Below are 9,070 nucleotides of genomic sequence, written 5' to 3'. Positions count from 1 at the left end.
TGGTATTCTCTCTGGAGCAGTGTGGGCTAATGAAGCGTGGGGATCCTACTGGAGCCGGGACCCTAAGGAAACCTGGGCATTAGTGACTCGGCTGATATATGCTATTCATCTCCATACCAGAATAACTAGTGGTTGGCAGGGGGAAGGGCCTGCTATTGTAGCATCTACAGGATTCTTCATTGCTTGGATTTGTTTCTCAGGGGTTAATCCACCAGGAATCGGTTTACATAATCACGGGTGGCTTACTTAATAATTAGGTAGAAGACCGCTAATTCGATCGGGGGGAGAGATAACAAAAAATGTTACCTCGTCAGATGCTTGAAGTGTTACATGTAATCAATTCGTGATTTGAATCAGAGTCTGCATGAGGAATCGCGCTGTGGATTCCTCACCCAGACATTCATGCAATTACGTCGCCAGCGGCATGGATTCCCACTGCCTTCCCTTATAGGAATTAATACCAGAACCGCTTCCAAGAGTAATCCTCATTGAATAGATATGTTCGACTACCGATCCAAACGATACTGCGTTTTATTGCCCCTCTACTATCCCATAAAAGAGTACGGAACCAGGATAGATAGTATTTTGTGATTCCGTAGAGATGCAACCATGTCTGGATACAGACCGATACCGAGGATTGGTAAAGAGAGACAAATCGATATGAATATTTCCCGCGGTCCGGAATCAACTGAATATGGATCCGAATAGTTGGTTATTCTGTATCCGTAGAATATTCGACGTAACATAGATAACAAATAAATGGGAGTTAATACTGTACCAATCGCTTCGACTACTACAACCGATAACTTAGATATAGATGAATAATGCTGATTAGTCACTATTCCTGGAAATACCATCAATTCCGATACAAACCCACTCATCCCGGGTAATGCAAGGGATGCCATTGAGAAGATACTAAACATAGTAAATATCCTGGGCATTGGGGTAGCCATCCCCCCTAATTGATCGAGATAAAGGGTACGTGTCCTATCGTAACAAGTCCCTGCAAGGTAAAATAGAGCGGCACCTATTAACCCATGGGAAATCATTTGTAACACAGCTCCATTAAGACCCGTATCTGTCACGGATCCAATTCCAATTGTTACAAAACCCATATGGGAAATTGATGAATACGCTATTCTCCTCTTAAGGTTACGCTGACCCGGCGGAATCAGGGATGCATAAACAATTTGGACTGATCCGAATAGCACCAACCACGAAGCAGGTATGGAATGAGCATGAGGTAATAATTCCATATTAATTCGAATCAATCCATACCCTCCCATTTTTAGTAATACCCCAGCCAGCAACATACATGTGCTGTAATGTGCTTCCCCATGAGTGTCTGGCAACCAAGTATGAAAAGGGAATATTGGCAGTTTCACGGCATACGCCACGAAGAATCCTAGATAAGAAAGCACTTCTAGTGATATAGGATGTGATCTGCTTGCCAAATCTCGGATATTGAAGGAGGGTTCCTGGGTCCCGTAGAAACCCATAGTTAGGGCTCCTATTAGGAGAAAGATAGAACCACCAGCTGTGTATAGAATAGACTTCGTGGCTGAGTATAGACGTCTCTTCCCACCCCACATACATAAAAGTAGGTAGATTGGGATTAATTCCAACTCCCACATAGGAGAGGAAAGCGAAATGTCTCGAGAAGCAAACAGTCCTATTTGGCCGCTATACATGGCCAACATCAAGAAAGACGTGTATTCCCGTAACTAGCCAAGCTGCTGAGGTTGCCGAAGTAGTGACAATCCTGTCAGTAGAATGAGACCCATGGAGAGTCCATCAATACCTGAACTCCGATGGAATTGATTGAATTTATCCAACTAGAATCCTCCACCAATTGAATGCATTGATCATCGATATGGAAGTGACAATGAAAGATATAAAATGAATTAGTAGAAATTCCGATATACAAATGCCTGGGTATACCACCGAACGATCTTATTCCCATTGGAGGGAAGCATTGGAAATAGCGAACCCGCCAGAATCGGAAAAAGAACAATTGTGGTTAACCAGGGTACGTTACTCATCGTGGATGGAAAAATATTTTAGCGGGGGGAGGGGGGGGGAATCTTAATACCCCAACTCATACTCAATAGAATTGAGTATGAATCTTTGAGTATGAGTTGGAAAGAAAACGATTCGATTCTTGAATCTCTTTCTTGACCGATGAATCAATAAGCTAGACCCATACTACGAGTCGTCTCAGCTCCCGGATAGACGCGTACACTCGAGGAATCTGTTGGACAAGCGGATTCACGTCTCTTACAACCTACACAGTCTTCTGTTCTAGGGAGCAGAAGCAATTTGATTGGCTTTACACCCATCCCGGGGGATCGTTTCCAATGCATCTGTCAGACAGGCTCTTACGCATTAGGTGCAACCAATACATGTGTCATAGATCTTTTACTGAATGTGCCGTCGGAATTTGTTCACTCCTATTGATTGGACGTGTCAAAGATATTCTCCTGTTGGGGTTGTTGAGGTGTACCTACCCTCCCCCCTGCCCCCTACCCCTTATTTTCCATTCAATCAAATCTAAGATTTGTATTGATTTGGTTTTCCGCATCTACCTACATAGACACTCCGGTGGGTGGAACTCTCCCATCATCCTCGTGAAATGAATGGGTTCTGCAATATGGGGAGGACGGTACAAGACAATTTTAAGGAACGGGATAGGTAGGGATTCAGATAGGTATGACATAATTTTTCGGAATGAAATGCAATTGTTAGGGGAAAACGACAGCATTACCAGCTGGATGTGATACACCTGCATTGAATAGCGATTCGCCCAAATAAATAGCGTCATCGACGAATCATCTAAGTACCATTTAAACAAATCAAATTGATCGATACGAGTCGATCTTCTAAGTACGCTGGATGACCGAAGCAATGGATAACCCAATAGCAGCTTCGGCAGCTGCAACGGCTATTACGGATATTGAAAAGATTTCCCCTTCATTTGTTCATTGTCAAAGAATTGGAGAATGCTACGAGATTTATATTAATGGCATTCAGAATCAGCTCAAGACACATCAGTGCCCTAATCATGTTTCGACTCGTGATTGATCCGAAAAGCCAACGCGATAGGGATAAGCACCTAGAATCAGTCCATGTTCGAGCATGATGTATTAACCCCCCGGAAACTTAATTGGTTAACCTACGAGATGAGTTTACGAGAAGTTGTAATTAATTAGAAAGATGGGGAGTCATCTCCAGACGACGAAGCAGGTTCTTCGTCGGGTCTGGTTATTCCTTCACCACGAGCCATGTAATCGCCCCTACTGAAGCCACTAGGAGGAGGATAGAAAGGAGTTCGAATGGAACCAGAAATTGTGTTTAACAATTGGTATCCATTCGCTGGATGTTGTTTTTTGAGACTCCCCCCACAACATCCCTCGATGGGTCGATTGGATTTATATCAGACCATTTCGTATCTCGAATTGTAGTGGTTGATAAGATAGATAGACCCGTACAAGCTCCTAAGCAATAGTATCTCCCATATTCCAGGAAATGGTTGAATTGGAATCTACTGGTTCGTCAATAACCGTTACGGCAGACACGATCGAAACATTTATAGCTCCTACATAGATAGGCGATTGTGCGGGCAGCTACAGAATCGGCATTCGGTACGAGATATGGGAGAGATATACAGATAAACACCAGTCCCGATGAAGAGGCGGAAATAAACTATATAAGCAGATAATACCACTCCCTACACTTCCCAGTAGAATACCTAATTCGATTAGTATCAAGACAGATTCATAAATTGATTCAGGTAGATTCATTATGCCCAGTTTATTTTGATTCTCCCATCTCACTATATTACTATTCAATAACGACGTGTATGTGTGTGACCTACTTATGTAGACACACCCCCCCCTATGGTAGAAATAATTGAAGGAGGGATATCTCTGCATAGCAGAGATATCTCGATATTGAATCATCTCCGACTTACTAGTTTTTCTAACCAGGGAGTCTGTCTATCTTCCAAACTTCAGACGGAGATTCAATTTGACACCACGAGTGACAGTTCGATTATTGGGATCTCCTTTCGTGACTCCCCCAGATGAATAACTCAGAGTTGGAACTACTTGAATTGCGGAATCCAGGGAGACAGAGAGGGGCAAACGGTCCCGGAGCCATTTGATCATAATGTGATTCGTGACGATCATAAGTCGAGGGTTCATACTCCTCAGTCATTGACAAGCAATTTGTTAGGCGGTATTCGACACAATTCCCACAGAAGATACGAACTCCGAAATCAATGCTATAACTTCTTAATCGTTTTTTTCTGATGCTTCTTATCAATCTCCGGTCGACGACAGGCAGGTTAATCAGACATACTCGGACACGTACCTCACAAGCAATGCATTTGTCAAATTCAAAATGAATTCGTCCACGGAATCGTTCGGATGATATAAGTTTCTCGTAGGGGTATTGGATAGTCACAGGTAAACGATTCAGATGGTCTAGAGTAACCGCAAAACCTTGACCAGTATACCTCGCAGCTCGTATTGCTCGTTGACTATAATCCTGGAATCCAGTTTACCGTGGGAAACATGTGATAGATAATCTGGGGGAGTTCCTTAGTTTCTAGAGATTGGATAGATTAAAATCGGGGTGACATTGATGTAAAACTATGAGGGGAATATCTCATTTTAGAGATGGTAGTCGAAACGAAGCTGTCAGCAACGGATTTCCCAGAGCAACGGGCAGAAGAGATTTCAGCCGAGATCTAATTGGTCTATCTGACTCTAGGTAATGTCCATCTCGTTGCGATAGAAATGAATAGGAATAGATAAGACTTGGCTGATGTGGTAATGACACCTGTTACTGCATCGAATACATCAAAGGATTCACTGCTGAGAGTCCGAAAGGGAAAAATTTGCCCTAATTCTTGAAGAAATGGAATTGGTGAATCCCATCCACCCGGATAAAGACTGTTACAAACGACGAGGGAAACAATGAATTTGGGTAAGAACCAACATAGAATGAACCAGATTTTATACCTGAATATTCGGTTTGATAACCCGCTACCAGTTCCTCCTCCGCCTCTGGGTAGATCAAATGGCAACCTTTCACATTCTGCCGATGGGGATATGAAGAAAGCTATAAAGCCTATAGGTTGACGCCGCAGATTCCATCCCAGAAAACCATACTTAGATTGTGTTTCAACTATGTCAACCGTACTTAAGCTATCAGATAATTATAGTCGACGGTACAATGGCTATTACCACCTCTGATTCGAAACCGTACATGAAATTGGGATTTCATACGGCTCCCATAAGTCACCCGAGAGGGGGATTGGTAGTTAATCACTTCCTTTGCGCGACACCCCCTGAGGAGCGTCCCAATCTCAACCAATGGGATTCTGTTTGCTACAGGGAGTGATAGCTTCTGAATCCATCTCAACCTTTTCAGTTATTTTTTGATATAATTCGGAATCTTCACCGTTTCTCGGTGGAATGGGATTTACCGATACTTCTTTTATATCTCCACATAGATGGATCCCTACCTATCTTTATTTCAGCCGAGAAGAGGATTAGCCTGAGGATTCCTATGATCCAATCCTCTGAAGACTACTACTTAAAGGAGATACTCGCATATATCAATAATTTTTTCCGCCAGGGGCAGAAAAATCAAACCGTTGAAAGGATTACTTCGTTCCGGATAGTCATAATCTAAGTATATAGGAATATACTCGGGATTGGATTTTCAAGATGTACTACCTAGTCATCCCTACCGAGGCTAAGTCTTTATCCAATTAAAGAGAAAAAGAGATTTTATTATGCAACTTTTTCTCCACCCTTCTCACAAATCTCTTGTGTATATTAGTGTTCCTGACCATCCACTCCCGCTCAATCCCGAAAAGAGGTTCAGTCCCTTCTTGTCCCCAGCTTCAGGCCCTGTAAATCTATCCCGTACCTGGGGCCAAACAGTGTTTACTGCTCGGACATGCTTTCACTCCCGTACATGGGGATGGGACTCGATTCACTCGCTGCAAGACGCTGTTCGATCTCACCCAGATGACTATCCAGTTGTTCTGTCAAATCAGTGAAAGATTCTTCATTCCGGAATCTCTATATCGGAATAACCCTCTTCCCATCAATCTTATTCAACGAGTCGCACGTGGGGATATGGATAGTACACATGGGGCTGGGGGTATTTCGTAACTAATTGATTAGCAGCAGCTCTAAGACCACCTGGAGGGGAATATTTATTATTTGAACCATATCCTGCATAAGTAGCCCTAGGGGAACGATACCTGAGATGGCGGATCCAAGAGAAGCACCTATACTCAGATCAGCTAGAATAATGTGCTGCCCGAAGGGTATCACCAAGTGGCTTATAAGACTGGGTATGACTTACCACAGCTGGTCCAATATTGAATAGCCAAGTATCGCCCTGGCTGGAACAATATCTTCCTTCAGTAGGAGCTTGACTCCATCGGCCAGGGATTGGATAATTCCCAAAGGACCTGCATATTCAGGTTCCGATACGCTGTTGTACCCCCGCAGATACCTTTCACTCGAGCCGTACGATAACTAATACTCCTACTGTAATTCCTACGATAAGGGGGGAATGGAAATCAGAATCCAATCAATTCGGAAGAATCTCTCGAAACTCCCAATTTGTGAAATAAGTCAATCACGCGTTCCTCGAAATTTTTTGTACCAATTGCCGTTTCGGCGATCAACTCCCCCATGATGATATCTATACTACCTAATATTGTCGTAATATCGGCTAGTTTCATTCCTTCTACCAATTGAGAGAGAATTTGCAGATTTATGAAGCCAGGCGGACGAATCTTCCGTCTCCGGGGAGAAACACTATCATCTCCAATCAGAAATATCCCTAATTCCCCTTTGGGAGCTTCCACCCTTACGTAATGCTCCTGCTCAGGTAATTTGAAAAGTGGGAGAGGGATTTCTTACCGACAAATTGATAGTCAAAATCATTCCATCCCATTTCCTTTCGTTGCTGACTAAGGCGTCGAGATTCCAAATTTCTATATGGACCTCCGGAAGGAGTCTCGAGGCCTGTTGAATTATTCTTATGGATTCTCTCATCTCGCCGATTCGTACCAAATAACGGGCCAATGAATCTCCTCCTGTTTGCCATTTGGATCCGCCAATCCGATTCGTCATAACATTCGTAGTGATCCACCTTGCGAAGATCCCATTGAATCCCCGAGGCTCGCACATGGGTCCGGATAAGCCCCGATCTATAGCTTCTTCCCTACCAGTGACACCTATCCCCTCCACTCGTTTCAGAAATATAGGATTATTTGTGATAAGTCGTTCATATTCATCGACTTTTGAGAGGCAATAGTGGCAGGAATCCAAACATTTATCTAGCCACCCATATGGTGAATCTACCGCTACTCCCCCGACGCGGAAATAATTATGCGTCATTCACATACCCGTAGCAGACTCAAGTAAATCATAAATCATTTCCCCTTTCTCGAAATGTGTAGAAAAAAGGGGTTTGTGCACCGACATCCGCCAGAAAAGGTCGAGCCATGACGGGTGGGGAGCTATCTGACTTAGCTCGAGCATAATAACTCGTATGTAACTAGCTCTTCTCGGTATTTGAATATTTGCCAACTTCCTCCGGCGCATTCACTGTTATTGCCTCGGTAAACATGGTGGCTAAATAATCCCATCTCGTCACGTGGGGAAGATACTGCAGAATCGTCCGGTTTTTCAGCAATTTTTCCATCCCTCTATGTAAATAGCCAAGTATTGGTTCACAACCAACGACATTTTCACCGTCTGGAGTAACAATAAGTCGAAGGACACCGTGCATCGACGGGTGGTGGGGACCCATACTCACTATAACTGGATCCACTTTCGTAGGAGGTATACCCATGAATTATGTTCCTGGTAATTTTTGCAGACCCTAGCTTCGGTAGAACTGGATTTCTATAAATTGGGAATCGGCGTCTCTTCAATCTCCGAATACCCAAGTTGCTTATTATGTTATCGTATAAAGTCGGATCCTTTTTGGATGAATGAAATTAAGAGACGCTTGCGTCTTCCCAATATCTTCCACAAACCCCTCTGAGGGAGATAATCCTTGGAATGTGATTTCAAATGAGAAGTGAGTTTCGAGACTTGATCGGTCAAGGAGCATATTTGAGACTCAGCAGACCCTGTATCCCCTTTCTCACAAATCAACGTCGAATTGGTAGATATAGCCTTATCCGTAATAGTAGTAATAATAATTGTTTATCGAATTCATTGTATAGGATTTGCCTACTAATTCGGGTAGTATTGGTCCGAGCGAGGGAGATGAATACTCCTATAATCGGGAAATCGTCACTCAGTAGATTCGGTTATCGGTGGGAATTTGTTTCCACCAACGAGTAGTTCCAGCTCCGCATCTGATAAGTAAGGTAGGTATCTGCCCCTCCTTCTATCACACACTTGATTGAGATTACCAAGATGTTAGTAATATTAGTCGAGCAAATTGTCGAATCTACGTATTCTCCCCCGTCTCAAATATGGGATACATGCGTATTCTGGGCGTGCAAATCGACTTCCATTATTTGTGGCGAAAGCGGAATCTGTTCATACAAGCTAATTCTTCTAAGCGATAACTGGGCCAAAGGAAACGTTGATTTCTGAGTCCCACTCAGGTCGCTAGACTCTCACTCTTGTTCATCCATGCCACTCCAGAAGGGTAGCCCAAAGGGTCCCTTTCGGATTTCACGGAGCTCAAAATCAATAGGATCTGAGAAATCGCGATTTGCGACGATGTCTCGGAAGCAGGAGATCTTCGATGTTATGGAGATAGGAGCGATTCCTATTCCTCCTCCCCATTGATGAGTGCAAACGCAGCATGCACCCGCCAAATATATTTCTATTCAATCTTCTTTTGAATCTGTTTCGAAATTTCAGTGGGATACTAACCATTTTATACATGAGAATCTAAATCATCGAATATTCGCGGTAAACGATGGGCTGAAATAACAAACAAATCATCTAGAATCCGCGTTTCTCTTCGTTGAGAAAAAGATTCAACAAATCGCAATCTATACCCATATTGACAC

Source organism: Dipteris shenzhenensis, unplaced genomic scaffold, assembly GCF_047967505.1.
Source record: "Dipteris shenzhenensis isolate YYH24624 ecotype China unplaced genomic scaffold, Dip_SZ_1.0 scaf0532, whole genome shotgun sequence".
Lineage (NCBI taxonomy): Eukaryota > Viridiplantae > Streptophyta > Polypodiopsida > Gleicheniales > Dipteridaceae > Dipteris > Dipteris shenzhenensis.
The sequence above is the reverse complement of the archived record's forward strand: the minus strand, read 5'-3'. Positions refer to the sequence as shown.